The sequence below is a fragment of the Malaclemys terrapin genome, chromosome 3, assembly GCF_027887155.1.
Source record: "Malaclemys terrapin pileata isolate rMalTer1 chromosome 3, rMalTer1.hap1, whole genome shotgun sequence".
In the NCBI taxonomy this organism is placed as follows: Eukaryota; Metazoa; Chordata; order Testudines; family Emydidae; genus Malaclemys; species Malaclemys terrapin.
The window spans coordinates 63,986,303-64,005,334 of NC_071507.1; the positions used below are offsets into that span (position 1 = coordinate 63,986,303).

General features: G+C 44.3%; 1 protein-coding gene across 1 annotated transcript in view; it reads right to left on the minus strand.

Annotated features, from left to right (window-relative positions):
* The window catches only part of RASGRP3 (RAS guanyl releasing protein 3), a 106,437-nt gene extending 98,200 nt beyond the window's left edge, over positions 1–8,237 (minus strand). Inside the window, exon 1 of the mRNA XM_054022957.1 lies at positions 8,033–8,237. The gene's annotated coding sequence lies outside the window, so the exon portion shown is untranslated. The remainder of the gene's footprint in view (positions 1–8,032) is intronic.
* Between the last annotated feature and the right edge of the window lie 10,795 nt (positions 8,238–19,032).

The window sequence follows — 19,032 nt, forward strand, 5'->3', positions numbered from 1 at the left end:
GGCAACCTTTCAGAAGTGGTGTGCCGAGTCTTCATTTATTCTCTCTGATTTAAGGTTTCGCGTGCCAGTAATACATTTTAACAGTTTTAGAAGGTCTCTTTCTATAAGTCTATAATATATAACTAAACTATTGTTGTATGTAAAGTAAATAAGGTATTTATTAAGAAGCTTCATTTAAAATTAAATCAAAATGCAGATCTTAATCAGTTTAGTGTGATCCTTGCCCTTGCTTTTCCTTGCTGAGTTTTCCAATGTCTGGCACGTATTTGAATACTTTAAGCTGGATACTTTTCTGAGTGATCAGTTGTTAACCGGCTCCGAGACGGACAGAGGACAGATTTCATGTGTGAAAATACCTGTTCACACAGTTATGTGGATTCAAATGTTGAAAGCATTGCAAACGCAATTTTCTTCAAACAGTTAAATTTCACTGGCAGGGACGGCCAGCAGGTCAGAATAGAGGCCCCATGATCTCTCTTGGTAGCTTCAAGTGCACTCCGCAGATCTCCAAACTTTGATGCCCACAATTCTGAGCTTTTTAACTGAATGAGCTGCATTTCAAAATCTTTAACACCCATCCACTGAAATACAGACAAATCCAAGTCGCTTTTGTTGAACTTTTCAGGTTTAATTAGAAAAGAAAGCATTGGGCCAAATCACTTGAAATCTGTCAGAAAATTCTGATTCCTGTTCTTGCAGGTACAGTCTAATCTCAACTTCAAACGCAGTGCGCTGTTCCACGTGGCATGATAGTGATGTAAGCAGCAAATCAGGACTTAAAAATATCCCAGCACAGTGGCGCTGGAACAATTTTTAAGGTGGGGGTTCTGAGCTGTGCCCCCTCTTGCCCCTGTCTGCACCCCTCACTGCCCCAGGCTGGGGCCAGTGGGCCACAGCTGGGGGCAGCTACAGAGCCCTGGGCCAGCGGCTGGAATCCCAGGCTGGCAGCGGGCTGAGCGGGGCTGGCAGATGGAACCCCGGCTGGCTGGGGACCAGCAGCCAGTACCCCAGGCCAGCAGAGGAGCCCCCAGGACTGGTGGCCAGGACCCGGGCAGTGTGAGTGCCACTGAAAATTGGCACGCGTGCCATAGGTTGCCTACCCCTGATCTAATGGTTCCATCTGGCCTTAAACGCTATGAATCTGTTGAAGTTAATGTGATTACTCACCAGCTTGAAGTTAAAAACCTGCATAAATATTTGCAGCGTCCTGGGCTTTGGGTCAGTTCTTAGCCAGCTTATGGATATTTAACATTTTAAATATTTCCTCTTAAATCAGCTTTTAGCATTAGCCTTTTTTATTGCTCTTCTTTTAAGTGCATGTCATTTGGCAATATCTTTATAGTACTGACACACCCAGGACTGCAAGCACATTATCAGGTGGGTAATTCCCAACAATGTCCCCCGTGTGCTGTGCTAGGCTGTTGCATAGATCACCACATTCACATGTGTTCTAGAAAAGCTTCCTTTAACTGCCCCCTAATAAAACACCTGCATTTCCAAGATTCTGCTGTTTTCTTATAACTTTATTGGACCATTTAGTGTGGTCAGCCACCTCCCATGCACCCCTCATGGCCTGGGTGCAACTATTGTGCCCTGCTAACAATTTCTCCCTCAAAGGGCTTCTTAAACTCCACTCAGGAATTACTTGCTCATTCACCATCCCTTCTCAAGGGTCCAGGTTTAGTCACATAGATAAAGCTCCAAAATAAAACTCAAAGTCCATCAGGTTTACCCTATTACCAGGTCACTTCCAGACTTTTCCTGCCTGTTATCTCAGTAAGGAAACACCACACCTTAGATGCCTCTGTGGGAGCCTGCTCATTCCCAGCAGTCTCCAATTCACTCTACTCCCAAGCCTTCCAGGCTATGTCCTTTCCTGCTTTGCCAGGCCTTACCTGTTTGGAGCCTCAGGGCTCGGGCTCTAGCTCCCTAGGAGCAAGCTTTTCCCTACAACAGCTTATTGGTTCCTGCACGTTCCCAACCCTCCCCCGCCTCTACAACCACCTGCTCCCCTTATAGGGAATTACCTGCTCCGATCCCGGTATGTGCAAGGGAGTAGCAATCTTTCCTTACACAGATATGGGGGGTAACCAGACATTGAGTCCAGAAATGTAGGAATAGATGAGGCTACTTGTAGCATAGCTGGTGGGTTGGCAATGGATGGACCCTTGACTCCCCCTTTCTTACTCACTGGCTATCTGAGCTATCTTATGGTGTGGGGGACAATAATTTATTGATGGTACAGACCAGTGGTAAATTATTAGCTGCTCAGGAGCAAGGAGGGAGCAGGGAAGGAATTATGACTCAGCGGGATGTCTCAGTGAATTCCAGGCTTCGCTGAATCTATTGACAAAACTTTGACCCTTGACTTCAATAGGGACAGGATTTTACCAAGCGTCTCCTGGAACTTTTCATAAGGGGATGCATCTTAAAGTATCGCCTCATGCTCAGGGCTGTACCCAAATCTATAATCTAACCTAATATGTTCCTGAGTTATTAAACTCACAGAATAAAACACTTTTGGCCTGTGCATTTAATGTAGGTATCTTAGAATAAAATTTGATATTTTTAATACTTCAGTTTATGAATACTGAAAAAAGATTATTTTAGGCCTACAACACTTAAGCATAGACACATTAAAGGCCGGGTGGGTAGAAACCAACAATAGTAGGCCTCACTTTAAAATAACAGACGAAAATCAATACAAATGTTTGCATTTCATTGTTCTCCATATGATTTATGACTGTATTTTTCACCTTTCTCTGTTCAACAAAAAAGCAGAGAGGAAAGTCATTAGATTAGAGAAACATAAAAAAGCATTCTTTACCATGTTGTTTTATTGTATTAGTTAACTCCTGACAAGCCTGGGGCTTATTCATAACCTAATGGATGGGAAATGTAATAACATAACTCCTGTTAACTCTAATGGAAGTTAAGCACATTAACTCCCTGTGGAATGAGTGGAGAATAAATTTTCATATTTCAGTTTACATCTTGATTCACACCAAGTCATTTCACATAGATTGCTGAACACCCGTCAGATGCTAATAAGTTGCTGTCACTACCAATATTCTATTTAATTTTTAAAGGTAAAAGTCTTAGGTGTGTCAATGCCTGTGGTCACTAAAAGGAGTTTATCTGGATACTGGAAGTGATTGATTAAAGGATTAGAAAACATGCCTTATAGTGATAGATTCAAGGAGTTCCATTTATTTAGCTAAATAAATAAAAAGTTAAGGGGCAACTTTTTCACAGCCTATAAGTACCTGTGGGCGGGGTGGGGGGACAAATATTTAATAATGGGCTCTTCAGTCTAACAGAGAAAGGTATAACATGATCCAACAGCTGGAAGTTGAAGCTAGACAAAGTCAGACTGGAAATAAGGTATACATTTTTAACAGTGAATAATTAATCATTGGAACAAATTACCAAGGTTTGAGGTGGATTCTCCATCACTGACAATTTTTAAATCAAAACTAGATATTTTCTAGGAGTTATTTTGGGGACATTCTTTATCCTGTGATATATAGGAGGTCAGACTAGATAATCACAGTGGTCCCTTCTGGCCTTGGAATCTATGAATCTCACAAAATAGTTATAAAATCCTTCTGGATTATATGTTTTGAACATGTCTATTGTTTCCTGTAAAATCAGAGTACATTATATATTCTGGAGTGGCTGCAGAGTAAGGCTTACTGCTCTCTCTTGGGGGTTGTTACATCATCAGTACAGAATCCCTCCTTTTGATATATATTTCCTTATTCTACAAATAGTGTTTTGAAGCTAGTGAGCTCATAGACACAGTATTGTCAGCCCTAGTAATGTTAATGCAAGTCTTATTATATTTGGTGTTTTTCTTAGAGCCCCAACTCCCGGAATCATGTGATTCTATAAGAATCTCAGTTTATTTCAGCTAAAGTTCTAGCTTTCTTGGTTGCGGAGAAAAGCTTGACAACATTAACCCTAAAATGTCAAAGACCAAAAGGCAAATAAAAAGCACCTGACACATATTGTATTTAAAAGTCTCATGGTTTTTAAGACAATCTCATGATTATTTGGAGCTTGACTCATAATTTCTGAGCACTTGATGTTGGCAGTACTGCAGACACAATGACCCTGATTTTCAGTTGCTCTGTTCCCATGCTGAGTTTAGGTGTGAAGTGGTGTGGGAGTGGATAAAGGTAGCTTTACACCAGCTTTGCATTCCCCATAGTGTGAGAAACAGAGAAGAGTGGGTGGGTAGTCTGCTATGCTGAGTGCACTTAACCCCGTGGGACAAACTCTTTCCTCGGTTATACAAGAGTAACTGTATTGACTTCAGTGGATTTGCATCAGTGTATATGATCAGAATTTTGTCCCCAATTCTCCTTTCTAAGAGTATGAATTTACTAAAAGTATGTGTGACACATTGGACCCCTTGGGAAGTCACTTGATGTGCTGAGATACCACTGAGTCTACTTGTTCTGCCAGCATGTGCCCCCTTTTACCTGTGTTGCTGAGCCAGACTCTTAAAACCTCCTCTAATACACACACAGGCAGGGCCACACCCAGCTGCAGATCAGCTCTGGGAAGACTCAGCTTCAGGGACTTGCTCCAGCACTCAGATATCGACCTCCCTTGGCATACAGGCCCAAAGATATATTATATTCGCCTCTTCCCTCAATGTGGAAGAGGGTATGCAAAATTTCTCACCCTTCCAGTTAGAAATCACATAAACTGGGTTATATTATAAGACAGAAATAAATTTATTAATATAACAGGTGTATTTTAAGTAGTTAAGGAGGTGGCAGACAGAACAAGGCAAATTACTAAAACAATAAAACAGAGCATGCAAACTAAGCTTAATATACTAAGAGACTGGTCACATGTGAGTTCTCACCCAAATGTGGTTCTAATAATCTTCTTCACAGGCCAGATACCCTTCCAGCCTGGGCCCAGTTCTTTCCCCGTGTTCCGTCTTATTTGTTTCCAGCAATCATCTTGGGTGGGGTAGCAGGGGAGAATTGATGACCTAAATTACCTCACTCCCCACGCTTAAATAGGATTTGCATAAGGCGGGAGTCCTTTGTTTCTAGCTTGACACACACACTCCCTTTGTCCCTTACAGTGGAAAGTTACATGAAATCCCAGGTAATGTTTTAGCATCACCTGACTCTGTAGGGCCCTTGTAGCCATTCTTCAGAGGCTGACCCACAGGTTCACAGGAAGACTAAGGCCTTGGCTACACTGGCGCTGTACAGCGTTGCAACTTGCTGTGCTCAGGGGTGTGAAAACGCCCCCCCCCCCCCGAGCGCAGCGAGTACAGCGCTGTAAAGCGCAGTGTAATCAGAGCCTGCAGCGCTGCACGCTATTCCCCTCGGAGAGGTGGAGTACATACAGCGCTGTGAGAGCTCTCTTGCTGCGCTGGCGGCACGACTACACTCGCACATCACAGCGCTGCTGCGGCAGCACCGTGAAGTCCTGAGTGTAGCCAAGGCCTAAGCTCTTTTACAATCCATTGTCCTTGTTGATGGGCCATCTGTCCTGTCTGGCTTTTCCATTGTTGTACCCAAAGTGTTGGCAGTTGGCGTCACCCAAAATAGCATAGTTGAAATACAAGTACATAGTTAATATTCCTAATTTCAGATACAGAAAGGATACATGCATACAAATAGGATAATCGCATTCAGTAAATCATAACCTTTCCAATGATATCTCACATGAGCTATCTTGCATAAAGTATATCTCAGTTCTGTCATATTCGTATCATAGGGATATTTTCATAAAGAATACGGAATGACAATTTCCAAGTAACTCTATAATATACTCTCTCTTTTTCATAGGTGCACATGAAACTGCCTCAGTACACTATTCTGTCATTTTAAGCCATGTAACTATTTCAAACTAACAATATAAAATGGCTGGTTCCCAAACAGTTTTCCTCTTCTGGCTAAACAATAGTCTCAGGTTTTGTACACACGTGCAAGCCAAATGTACTTTTTAAATAATAATGTAGTGAACATCTCACAGCAGAAAAATTCTGAATGTTTGACTATTTATGCGGAGAAAGTGATCAGGTTATCCTATATTTTCTGGAATTAACAAGGCTGATAGACATGCATTGCACAAAGTGAGAATAGTGTCGCTGTTCAGTTGGGTCACTGAAGCCTAGCTGCTAATATTAATGAAATCAATCGCATTCACTTAGGAATAGATTTTGCAACCCTTACGCAGTTTGATGAGCACTTACTCATCTGAGTAGCCCTACTGAAGTGAGCAAGAACTCATCTGTGTTAATAAGGGTTGCGCAATTTATCATTTTTCGACTTAAATGCTATGAGCCAAGTCCTCTCTCAGTTTTTACTCACTCCTTATGCAGACAAAACTTTTACTGAAGTCAAGCATAAGTAGTGTTGAGTAAGAACAAATTAACTAAACCTTTTCCACAAAAATCAATTGTATCTGCCAAGGTATCCATTGCAAATATTTTAATAGACCACAATCCTGTGCTGTGCTGAGCATCTATATTGCCATTGACTTCATTCTCACCAGCGATGCTCCACACCTCATAGGAGCAGGACTACAATCTCTTAGAAAAGACAACAGTTGTAAGGAAACAAGCAGTGCTTTAAACCAGATAGAATAAGGGATCTGATGCCATGAAGTGTTGGATAACCATAAATTCCATTGACATCTTAGCTCAGCACTACACAGGATTGGGCCGTTAGTAATCAGCACTGATTGACACTATTTACCATTGTCTTATCCCAGTTTTTCACCTCCATGTGTATCAGCAGACATCCTGCCTTGCTATCTTCACAACAACAGACTCTAAACATAACAGCATCCTACCAGGATAAAGCAGTGTAACAGCATACACATTTCCTTTTCTTTTCCTCACCAGGAACATTTTACAATAAGACACTAATCCGTAATGACAGGAGTAATTCATGAGTAATAGGGATTGTACCATGATAGACATAATACAGTACATCACCGAAACAAATATAATGATCACTCTCAAGATTAATTCAAGAATGGTGAAAACCCCATAGTACTATCCATACCATGTGGAGATCACTGAATATTTCAGTATTATATAGCTTGTATTTCTACCATTTTGCCTTCAAGTCACACCACCATCTCCTATTCTGGCAAGAGGCAAAGCAATTTTGAAATGAAGAAAACAAAAAGCAACCTAATCTAGATAAACATCATTGAGTGAAAATCTGTATTTTTAGGTCTTTCCTCTAAGACCTAAAGGTCTTCTGTTCTTTTTAGTACCCATCCAATAAGATGATATATTTTATATCCTGACATTTTATAATGTAGCTTTTATAGATGATTTCAGGTTATGTTTGTCATAACATGATATAAAATGTGTAAATAATACACTAAAACAAAAGGCCTACATTTTCTTCTCTATTTCAGTCTGCCATTGATTACACTGGACTTTGCAATGGCTGCTGCATCATTTTGAAATTAAATAAGCAAGCAAATAATAAATTAATCCCAAACATGTAATTTGCCATCGTGTATTTAAGAACAATATAAATTTTCAGATGCCTCCATTTTAGGTTGATTCTTTTGTATGGACATGTCTGACAAGATTAAATATTTTATTTTGTGACATTTTTAATAATGTACATTTTGGCATTGACTTCATGTTTTTCTTCATAGGAAAAAAGCTTCCATCAAAATGGCTGTAGTAATTAATAACTGTAAGCTCAAACAGAAGACAAATGTATTGGAAATAGCAAAATTATCTAATAGTAGTTGTTTGGAAAAGATTTCTATTGCTTAGGAGGAACTCTTAAGGATCTATAACCAAACCACAATTATTTCTCAAGCAAGCGTTATCAATTAAAAGCCAATTAACCTAGTAATATGTTTGTGTGGCAAAATTCATTCTCCAAAGCTCATACTAAAATGTATGAAGAATGAATTTTGCCACACAAACATATCACTAGGTTATTACTAGCTGCTAGACTGCAAAACCATGGACAACTGCATTAAGAGTACAGCAAGCAGAAATGCCAAAGGAGATACTGACCTTAATTTGACACAGTCCACCCCTTTTCAGTACTGTATAGGTCTTCTTTTCCCCAACAATAACTTCTCTTACACGTGTTGAGCTGCTGAGATTTTTCTTTGCTCTTCTTCAGTACTTACATTATTTTTATTATTCACCCCCACCCTGTTTTAACGATTCAGAGGAGAAAAACATAATTGTGCTCGGTTTACACTTAGCAGCTACAGTAAAGCTGGAGAGCTTTTGAGCCCAATTAGTTCTAGATTGTTTGGCTAAATGTCAGTCACACTTCCTGCTATTCTTTCCCAACTTAGTTTTTCTGCTTCCAGTGGAGATTTTTCCTTTTCTTGGACTATAAATAGGTCTGCCACAACACAGTATGTAACAATAAAGAAGGCAGGAAGTATATTTAAACAAAGGAGAGCTCTTGTATTTTTGCTATTGAATACTTAAATGTATATAAAACTTTTAGATGCAGTTTCTTAACATGTGTTTTTCAGATGCTGTTCTCATCTCTATGAGCAGAACATTATTGGTAATAAAATGTTATTAGGATTTCATCTGGATCTATTACACAGCACAGTGATGGGACATAACAACATCAGATTTCTTGACCTTACATAGTTTTCTGTAGTTACTACAGTAGTATTAATTTTGCTTACCCTCAAACTCCAATGATGGCTTTGTGGGATTAAACAAAGATTTTATGTGGGGATGTTTTAATAAAAGTAAACAAAAAACTGTTTAGGGAATGCTGTAAATTAAGATTCCAAAATGTATATTATAATAGGTGTAGGAATCACACACCATATCTAATCTTGTGAATTCAGACCAATTCTCCAATTTGTCAAGGTCATTTTTGAATTTCAATGCTATCCTCCAGAGTGCTTGCAACTCCTCCCAGCCTGGTGTCATCCTCAAATTTTATACGCATGCTCTCCACTACATTATCCAAGCCATTAATGAAAATATTGAATCATTTTGGACCCAGGACTGACCCCTGTGGAACCCCCCTAGCTATGCCCTCTCAGTTTGACAGCAAACCATTGACAATACTCTTTAAGTAGTCTTTCAACCATTTATGCACTCACCTTATAATAATTTCATCTAGAACTCATTGCTCTAATTTGCTTATGAGAATGTCACATGGGACTGTATCAAAAGTCTTACTGCTTCCCCCCATCCACTAGGCCAGTAACCCTGTCAAAGGAAAGTAGGTTGGTTTGGCATGATTTGTTCTTGACAAATCCAGGCCGACTCTTTCTTATAACCCTATTATTCTGTAGGTGCTTACAAATTGATTGTTTAATAATTTGTTCCAATATCTTTCCAGGTATCAAAGTTAGGCTGACAGGTCTATAATTCTCCAGGTCCTCTTTATTCTTTTTAAAAATAGGGACTATATTTGCCCTTCTCTAGTCCTCTGGGACCTCATCTGTCCTCCAGGAGTTCTCAAAAATAATTGCTAATGGTTTCAAGATTGCTTCAGCTAGTTCCTTTAATATCCTAGAATGAATTTCATCAAGCCTTGCTGACTTGAATACATCTCACTTATGCAAATATTCTTTAACCTGTTCTTTCACTATTTTGGCTTGTGTTCCTTCCCCCTTTTTGTTAATTGTGTTGATATCTGTTCACCCGTATTATTTTTAGTGATGACTGAAGCAAAATAGTCATTAAACACCCCAGTCGTCTTGATGTCATCAGTTATTCTCTCTCCTTTAATGCTAAGCAGGAACCTACACTTTCCTTCATCTTTCTCTTGAGCCTAATGTATTTAAAGAACTTTTTTATATTGCCTTTTATGTCCCTTGCTAGGTGTAACTCATTTTGTGCCTTAGCCATTCTGATTTTGTCTCTACATGCTTGTGCTTTTCTTTTGTACTCCTCCTTAGCATTCATCCATGGTTCCAATTTGTGTAGGATTCCTTTTTTGCTTCGCAGGTCATTAAAGAGCTCCTGATGCAGCCATATTGGCCCTTTACAATTCTATCTTTCCTTCGCATCAGGATAGTTTTGCAGTTGTCCCTTTAATATTGTCTCCTTGAAAAGTCGCCAGCTCTCCTGAACTCCTTATCCCTTAGATTTTTTTCCCATGGGGCCTTACCTACCAGTTCTCTGAGTTTTGAAGTCCATTGTCCTTATTCTCCTGCTATCATTCCTTCCTTTCCTTAGAATCATGAAACCTATGATTTCATGATCACTGTCACCCAAATTGCCTTTCACCTTCAGATTCGCTATCAATTCCTCCCTCTTGGCCAGAATCAAGTCTAAAATGGCTGTCCCCCAGGTTACTTCCTCCACTTCTGAAACAAAAAGTTGTCCCCAATACATTCTTAGAACTTATTGGAAATTTTGTGTTTTGCCATTTTTATTGTCCAACAGGTGTCTGTGTAGTTAAAGTCCTCCATTACTACCAGGTCTTGTGTTTTTTGATATTTCTGTTAGTTGTTCTAAATAGTCCCAATGCTGTGTTTTTACATGGTCACTTTTCAGAATACCACTCAGGGCTGGCTCCAGGCACCAGCAAAACAAGCAGGTGCTTAGGGCAGAACATTTCTAGGGGCGGCATTCTGGCACCAGCCATCATAGGCGCTGTGGAAGCAGAAAAAGAACTGACAGAAAGGGGATGCAATACATGACAGTTCGTTAGCAAGAGTCAGGCTAACTGTAACCCTGATAACGCGAAATTTGTAGAAGCAAAGATTGTGTGAGGCGGGTGAAAAAGAACTGTGTAAGAAGTCATTATGACTTAGTATAAATAAGGTGTAGAAGACTTTGTGTAGATAAAGTATAGAAAATATTGTATGTTGGCAAAAGTCAAAACAAGTGAGGAAATGACTCCAGGGCAGGGGGAAAAAGTGCCCCCACCACCCCAGCTCACCTCCACTCCACCTCTGCCTGCTCCCTTGAGCGCGCTGTCGCCACTCCGCTTCTCCCCCCTCCCTCCCAGGCTTGCCGCGTGCGAAACAGCTGTTTCGCGCAGCAACGCTGGGAAGGAGGGAGGGAGGAGAAGCCGAGTGTGGGGGGGTGCTCGGGGGAGGCGGCAATGGTGAAGCGGAGGTGAGCGGTTCCTCTACTCCTCCCGTTACTTCCTGCGCCCCCCACCCTAGCTCACCTCCGCTCCGCCTGCTCCCCTGAATGCGCCGCTCTGCTTCTCCGCCCTCCCTCGCCTGAGATTCGCGGAGTAGAGGTGAGCTAGGGCGGGAGGTCGCGGGGAGCTGGCAGGAAGCAATGGGGGGGGGAATGTGGCACCCCTGGGGGAGGAGATGAGGCCCGGGATTTGGGGAAGGGGTTCAGGAGGGGTGGAGTTGGGGCGGGGCGCAGGGCATGAAAAAAAAAAGGGGGGGGGAGCGCGACCAAAAATTTTTTTGCTTGGGGCAGCAAAAATCCTAGAGCCGGCCCTGATACCACTGGACTTTAATGCACAGGGTTCTCAGTGGTGTTCCATTTGTATAGTCCCTTATTCAAATCCAATTTATGTCATGAATCAACTGAGTGAGTTGCCAGTGTTTTTGGACATAAATTCACATAATCTGGCACTATTAGCATCTTGTGCAGTCTATGCCCAAGAGAGACATATGTCTGGAGTAGTGCAGATGTGTGTGTTAGGACTGTGGGAGAAATCTTGCATGACACCTGCCAGTGCTGTTAGCCTCAATTTTCTTGAGCATCACAAATCAACTATACCTTTCCTCAACATTCATCAAAAATATCTCCAAAGGGTTAAGAATTGAATGGAAGGCTTTAAGAAGGATTTCTTGTTGGCACTGTCTGATGTCATCAGACACCAAGAGGAAATTCTCATCCATGGTGTAGTGCTTTTTAAAAAAATGTATTCCCAATTTAAAAAACAAACAAACAAAAAAACTCTACCCCAGAAGCTTGTACTCCGTTCCCTCATGGAAGGCCTGGTGGAGACAGCTTCCAACTTCCACTTTAAAAATCTCTTTGGAAAACCAGTAGCTGATGGAGCTACAACAGCTAATATAAAGACAGTCACTAGGAGGAAAGGATGTGTGACAGAGAGTTGCTGAGGAGGAATAATCAGAAGACTTGTGTGTCTCAGAGCAGAACAGAGATTTATTTTGTCTGACAGCACCATTCCTACTCTATGGCTTTCCTAAATTGCAGAGACTCAATTTATGCCTTTCTGCAAAATCCCGTGTTTGTGGTAGTGTAGAGCAGTGGCTCTCAACCTTTCTAGACTACTGTACCCCTTTCAGAAGTCTGATTTGTCTCGCGTATCTCCAAGTTTCACCTGACAAAATCAGACAAAAATACAAAAGTGTCACAGCACAGTGTTATTGAAAAATGTCTTACTTTTTCATTTTTACCATATAATATAAAATAAATCAATTGGAATATAAATATTGTACTTACGTTTCAGAGTATAGTATATAGAGCAGTATAAAGAAGTCATTGTTGGTATGAAATTTTAGTTTGTACTGACTTTGCTAGTGCTTTTTATATAGCCTGTTGTAAAACTAGGCACATATCTAGATGAGTTGATGTACCCCCTGGAAGACCTCTACGTATCCCCAGGGGTACATGTACCCCTGGTTGAGAACCACTGGTGTAGAGCTGTATTACCCAACGGGAGGGGGGCATTGGAAGATAGAAATTCTCCTGCAGCTCCCTGGCACACAAGTCAAGTGTGCAGGCTGCCATACCCCTATATCGGGTGCAGCATACACTCCCACCCTACATGCTGGTCCCATTCTGCAGCCAGTGTAAAGAAGGGATAGTTCCATGGTGTCCTCTCTTTCCCACCTCCGTTTGTTTACCTTGCATTACTGGGGGAGTACAGTGTTAGGGGCTGATTTAAATAACTGCCAGAGGAAACCATTTGTAGTGCACAACAAGTTTTATTAGTCCTACAAAACCCAGGAACTATGCTATGTATTATTGCGTGCCATCCACTGGCACTTCAATCTATTGACATTAAGGGTATTGTAGTGAGCCGGTGTGGCACCCCTCCGCCTCTGACAGGGCTGAGCTTCCTCCGAGCCCGGTGTGGGCGGAGCCACCGAGTCCGGGGCCCGCCCCTCCAAGGTCTCGGATCCAACCCGGAAGTATAAAAGCCTGCCAGCAGAGCTCAGTGAGACCCAGACCGCCAGAGAGAGCAGACGTCCCAGGCCGAGCTCCCGCTTGGGAGACAGCCACAGGCCGTGAGCTGCCTGCTAACCCCCCGTGCCGGTCAAGCCTACCTCTCGCCAGGTACCCCGAGGAGGACTGGCTCAGCCTGCCCCGTGCCAGCTACCCTGAGGAGGAGTCAAGCCTGCCCTGTGCCAGCTACCCTGGGGGAGAGCTGCCGGACCAGCCCCCAAGCCCCGCACCCGAGGAACCGATGCTCCTGGACTGGCCCGAACCCGGCATCGCCAATGAGGTAGGCCCCGAGGGGGAACATGGAAGTAGCCCGGGGGTAGCCGACCCTGGTCAGGCTGCAGAAGCCTGTGAGCTGATGTCAGTGTGTTTCGGTCAGGATACCCCACTGACCGGCAGCGGCAGTAACCGCTGCTAGGGCCCCGGGCTGGAACGCAGTGGAGTGGGTGGGCCTGCGTTTCCCCCCCGCCACCCTGCTCATGGGTGGCAGGCTTCCCCCTCACCCGATGCTCAGGTGTAGGAGCCTGGGCCTACCTAACTGCTTGTCTGCTCAGCCCCTGCATCCAAGGGCCTGAGCTGTGACTGTTTGTGCCCCGCCTTGACCCAGGGCCTGGGCCTGCTTAAACTGTTAATTAGCGCTCAGCCCCTGCCTAAGGGCCTGAGCTCCTGAACTGTGGGCCACTCAGCCCCTGCGTAAAGGGACCTGAGCTTGGACTGTCTGCGCTTTAGTGAGCCGGTGTGGTACCCCTCCGTCTCGGAGGGTAGAGCCCCGGCGCAACCCTACTACAGGTATGTCTACACAGCATCAGATGATTGACTGCAGCACATGTAGACATACCTGAGCTAGTTTTGATCTAGCTAGCTCAAACAATAGCATGGCAACTGGGGCAACACGGACAGCACAAGCCTGCCCAGGGCCTTGGGTATGTACAGTAACTCCTCGCTTAACGCTGTAGTTATGTTCCTGAAAAATGCGACTTTAAGCGAAATGATGTTAAGCGAATCCAATTTCCCCATAGGAATTATGTAAATGGATGTGTGTGTGTGTGTGTTAGGTTCCAGGGAAATTTTTTTCACCAGACAAAAAACTGTATAGTATATAGATATACACACAGTATACGTTTTAAACAAACAATTTAATACTGTTCATAGCGATGATAATTGTGAAGCTTGGTTGAGGTGGTGAAGTTAGAGGGTGGAAGAGGGAGGGGGATTTCCCAGGGAATGCCTTACTGCTAAATGATGAACTAGCACTCGGCTGAGACCTCAAGGGTTAACAGATTGTTGTTAATATAGCCTCTCACGCAAGGCAGCGTGAACACAAGGGAGGGGAGACAGCATAGCAGAGATAGACACACACCTTGTGTGTGTGGGAGAGAGAGAGAGATGCACACTGCCCCTTTAAGTAAGCTGACCCACTCTTAAGTAGATGCCACAGGACTCTCTGTTGCTTTTTACAGATCCAGACTAACACGGCTACCCTTCTGATACTTGTCTTTTTAAGTGGATCAGGAAGTTGAGACAGCAGCTGCTGCCCCAGGCTCTCTCGGTCTGTGTCCCCTCCCTGCTCTATGTGGAGAAGGGGTAAGCGGAGTGCAGGAGCAGGGGGACACCCTGACATTAACCCCCCCCTTCACAGCAAGCAAGAGTCTCTGGGAGCAGCTCCAAAGTAGAGGGCAGGAGCAGCACATGGCAGTGGGGGGAGGGACAGCTGAACTGCCCGGCAATTCATAGCCTGCTGGGTGGCTGCAGCACAGGGAACTTAGGGGAGCAGGGAGCTGATGGGGGGGCTGCTGGACCACCCTGGTTCCAAGCCTCCACAAGCTAGCTCCAACGGGCTGCTCTTCTTGCAAGCAGTGGACAAAGCAGGGGCTGCCAAACGACATTAGAAGGGAGCATTGCACAACTTTAAATGAGCATGTTCCCTAATTGATCAGCAACGTAACAATGTTAACCGGGATGATTTTAAGTGAGGAGTTACTGTACCGGAGTGGCTGCCATGACTTCACAATCCTAAGGCTTGACATTTCTATAATGTCTTCCATCCAATCTTCCTACACACCTACAACTTAAGCCTTACAACAGGCCTATGAGGTTAGGAAGTATTATCCTCATTTTATTGATGTAGAAATGGAGTGTAACCCCTAAGGAGTTTACCTAGGTTCCTGGGGCTCTGTGTGCTGGTACTGGAAGCCCAGGGAGAGGCACACTGTCCCTGGGAGGGAGCGGGAGCTGAGGCAGACTCAGAGTCTGCTCAGCAACCAATAAGGAGTGAGATGCTCCGCCCCTTCCCCCGCCCCCCCCCAGCCAAGGGAGCTGAGGAGAGGGGAGAAGCCATTTTTGGAGCAGTCTGGAGCCATCCAGGGGAAGGGCAGGTCTGGCTGGGTGGGGAGCTGGAGAGTCTCAGACTTGAATGCAGGGTTCCCCCTGAGAACTGGCCTCTGGGGACCTAAAAGCAAGACCCTTCAGCTTGAACCTTTCCCGCTCCGAGGTGATTCCCAGTTTGTAGAGTTTTGCTGGGAAAACTTCTCCCAGCCAGGCTGAGTTTGCCTTCTAGCTCTCTAGGCCACAGATCAGGCACCACGTGGCACCACTGCTCTGACTGCTAGGCCAGGGCTGCTGCCTGCTGTGAGTGTGTCTGAGATTAAAGTTTGGATTTGTGGATAGTTTTGTAATCTGCACCTTGAGCCCTGCACCCCTTGGTGGTGAGGGGAAATCCTGGGACTAGAAGCAGCCTGACTCCTGCATGGAGCAGGTCTGCCAGCACTGCAGTGGTCATCATCCCCTCTGCAGTGACTGAGGAGTCTAGAGTCATCTCTGAACCTGAGGATCATTCACAGAGGTTGTGAGTACACCATCTTTTAGTTAGCTAGTCAGGGAAGTTGTTTGGGAGACCCCTTACTCCCTAAACTGTGTCCTCAAGCCAGGGGGTAAAGTGTTGGGGATTTTATTACCTGCTGCCTGTTAAACCTGAGGAAGGATTTATCACCTTATCCCATTTGTGAGTCCTTTGGGCTATACTGAACCAAGTCAGCCACATTGTTAACGGCTGCCCAGAAGATATCGTGGTCACAGTATTTCTTGGGAGTCTCCAACTATATGGCAAGTAAGTGGGGGTTACCCTGTGGTTAGAATTTTCCTGCCAAGGTGCCCTGGTGACACTGCCAGGAAAGAATGAGGGGAATGGAGGCACTGCCAAATAAATTTATATGGGAAGAAAATAAAGCAATTACAGCAGGGGTGGGCAAACTTTTTGGCCTGAGGGCCACATCGGGGTTCTGAAACTGTATGGCTGTGCCTCCCGAAACAGCCTGCCCCCCATCTGCCCCATCCCATTTCCCGCCCCCTGACTGCCCCCTTCAAAACCTCTGACCCATCCAACCCCCCCTGCTCCTTGTCCCCTGACCGCCCCCCTCCTGGGACCTCCGCCCCTAACCGTTCTCATGGAACCCCACCCCCTATTCAACCCCCACTGCTCCCTGTCCCCTGACTGCCCCGACCCCTATCCACACCCAAACCCCCTGACAGGCTCCCTGGGACTCCCACGCCTATCCAACTGCCCCCTGTCCCCTGACTGCCCCTGGGACCCCCTGCCCTTTATCCACCACCCCCTGCTCCCTGCCCCCTTACCATGCCGCTCAGAGCACCGAGACTGACAGTTACACCGCCCAGCCGGAGCCAGCCACGCTGCTGCGCAGTCTAGAGCACCGGGGCAGGCCGGCAGCTCTCGCAGCCACGCTGCCCGGCAGGAGCTTGCAGCCCTGCCGCCCAGAGCGCTGGCAGCATGGCGAGCTGAGGCTGTGAGGTAGGGAGGACAGCGTGGGGGGGGGGAGGGGAAGGGGGCTAGCCTCCCTGGCCGGGAGCTCAAGGGCCGGGCAGGAGGGTCTCGCGGGCCACAGTTTCCCCACCTCTGAGTTACACCATGCTGAGTGGGTGGAGGGATCCAGAAGAACCCAGGCCTGTCCATCAAATCCTGTAAGAAGATTGGTATTAAAGGAGGTAACCAGGTGGAGTGGGTGCACTACAGGAGGCAGAGTGATTAGCCCATGATCACACAAACAAATGGATAGTACAACCAGAAATAGAAGATCTCATGTTGCCCAGTTCAGTTCTTTAACAAGACTGTCCAGCTCAAAAAAAAAAAATCCCAATTTGCAAACAAAACACAAGAGCAGAATTAAAACTTCCAAATAAATACATTTGAAACAGAGTAAAAACTAGGGCTGTCAATTAATTGCAGTTAACTCACGCGATTAACTCAAAATAATTAATCGTGATTGAAAAAATTAAATGCGATTAATCGCACTTATTTAATACATTTAAATTGGTATTCTATATTTTTGAATGTTTTTCTACATTGTAAATATGGATTTCAATTACAACACAACAACAGAATACAAAGTACACAGTGCTCACTTTATTATTTTTTATTACAAATATATGGATTCTAAAAATGATAAAACAAAAGTAATAGTATTTTTCAATTCACCTCATACAAGTACTGAAGTGCAATCTTTTTATCGTGAAAATGTAACTTACAAATGCAGATTTTTTTTGGTTACATAAAGAACAAACTCTAAAATTTAGCGCCTACAAGTCCACTCAGTCCTACTTCTTATTCTGAATTATTCAAGTTTGTTTACATTGACGGGAGATACTGCTGCCTGCTTCTTATTTACAATGTCACCTGAAAGTGAGAACAGGCGTTCGCATGGCACTTTTGGAGCAAGCATTGCAAGGTATTTACATGCCTGATATGCTAAACATTCTTATGCCCCTTCATGCTTTGGCCACCATTCCAGAGGACATGCTTCCATGCTGATGATGCTCGTTAAAAAAAATAATGCGTCAATTAAATTTGTGACTGTACTCCTTGGGGGGAGAATTGTATGTCTTCTGCTCTGTTTTACCCGCATTCTGCATATATCATAGAATATCAGGGTTGGAAGGGACCTCAGGAGGTCATCTAGTCCAACCCCCTGCTCAGAGCAGGACCAGTCACCAACTAAATCATCCCAGCCAGGGCTTTGTCAAGCTTGGCCTTAAAAACCATTAAGGAAGGAGATTCCACCACCTCCCTAGATAACCCATTCCAGTGCTTCACCACCCTCCTAGTGAAAAAGTTTTTCCTAATATCCAACCTAAACCTCCCCCACTGCAACTTGAGACCATTACTCCTTGTTCTGTCATCTGCTACCACTGAGAACAGTCTAGATCCATTCTCTTTGGAACCCCTTTTCAGGGAGTTGAAAGCAGCTATTAAATCCCCCCTCATTCTTCTCTTCTGCAGTCTAAACAATCTGAGTTCCCTCAGCCTCTCCTCACAAGTCATGTGCTCCAGCCCCCTAATCAATTTTGTTGCCCTCCGCTGGACTCATTCCAATTTTTCCACATCCTTCTTGTAGTGTGGGGCCCAAAACTGGACACAGTACTCCAAATGAGGCCTCACCAATGTAGAAAAGAGAGGAATGATCACGTCCCTCGATCTGCTGGCAATGCCCCTACTTATACAGCCCAAAATGCCGTTGGCCTTCTTGGCAACAAGGGCACACTATTGACTCATATTGAGCTTCTCATCCATTGTAACCCCTAGGTCCTTTTCTGCACAACTGCTGCCTAGCCATTCGGTCCCTAGTCTGTAGCAGTGCATGGGATTCTTTGGTCCTATATGTTATAGTAGTCTCGGATGATGACCCAGCATATGTTCATTTTAAGAATACTTTCACAGCAGATTCGACAAAACACAAAGAAGGTACCGATGTGAGATTTCTAAAAATAGCTGCAGCGCTCGACCCAAGCTTTAAGAATCTGAAGTGCCGTCCAAAATCTGAGAGGGATGAGGTGTGGAGCATGCTTTTAGAAGTCTTAAAAGAGCAACACTCTGATGCAGAAACTACAGAACCCAATCAAAAAAG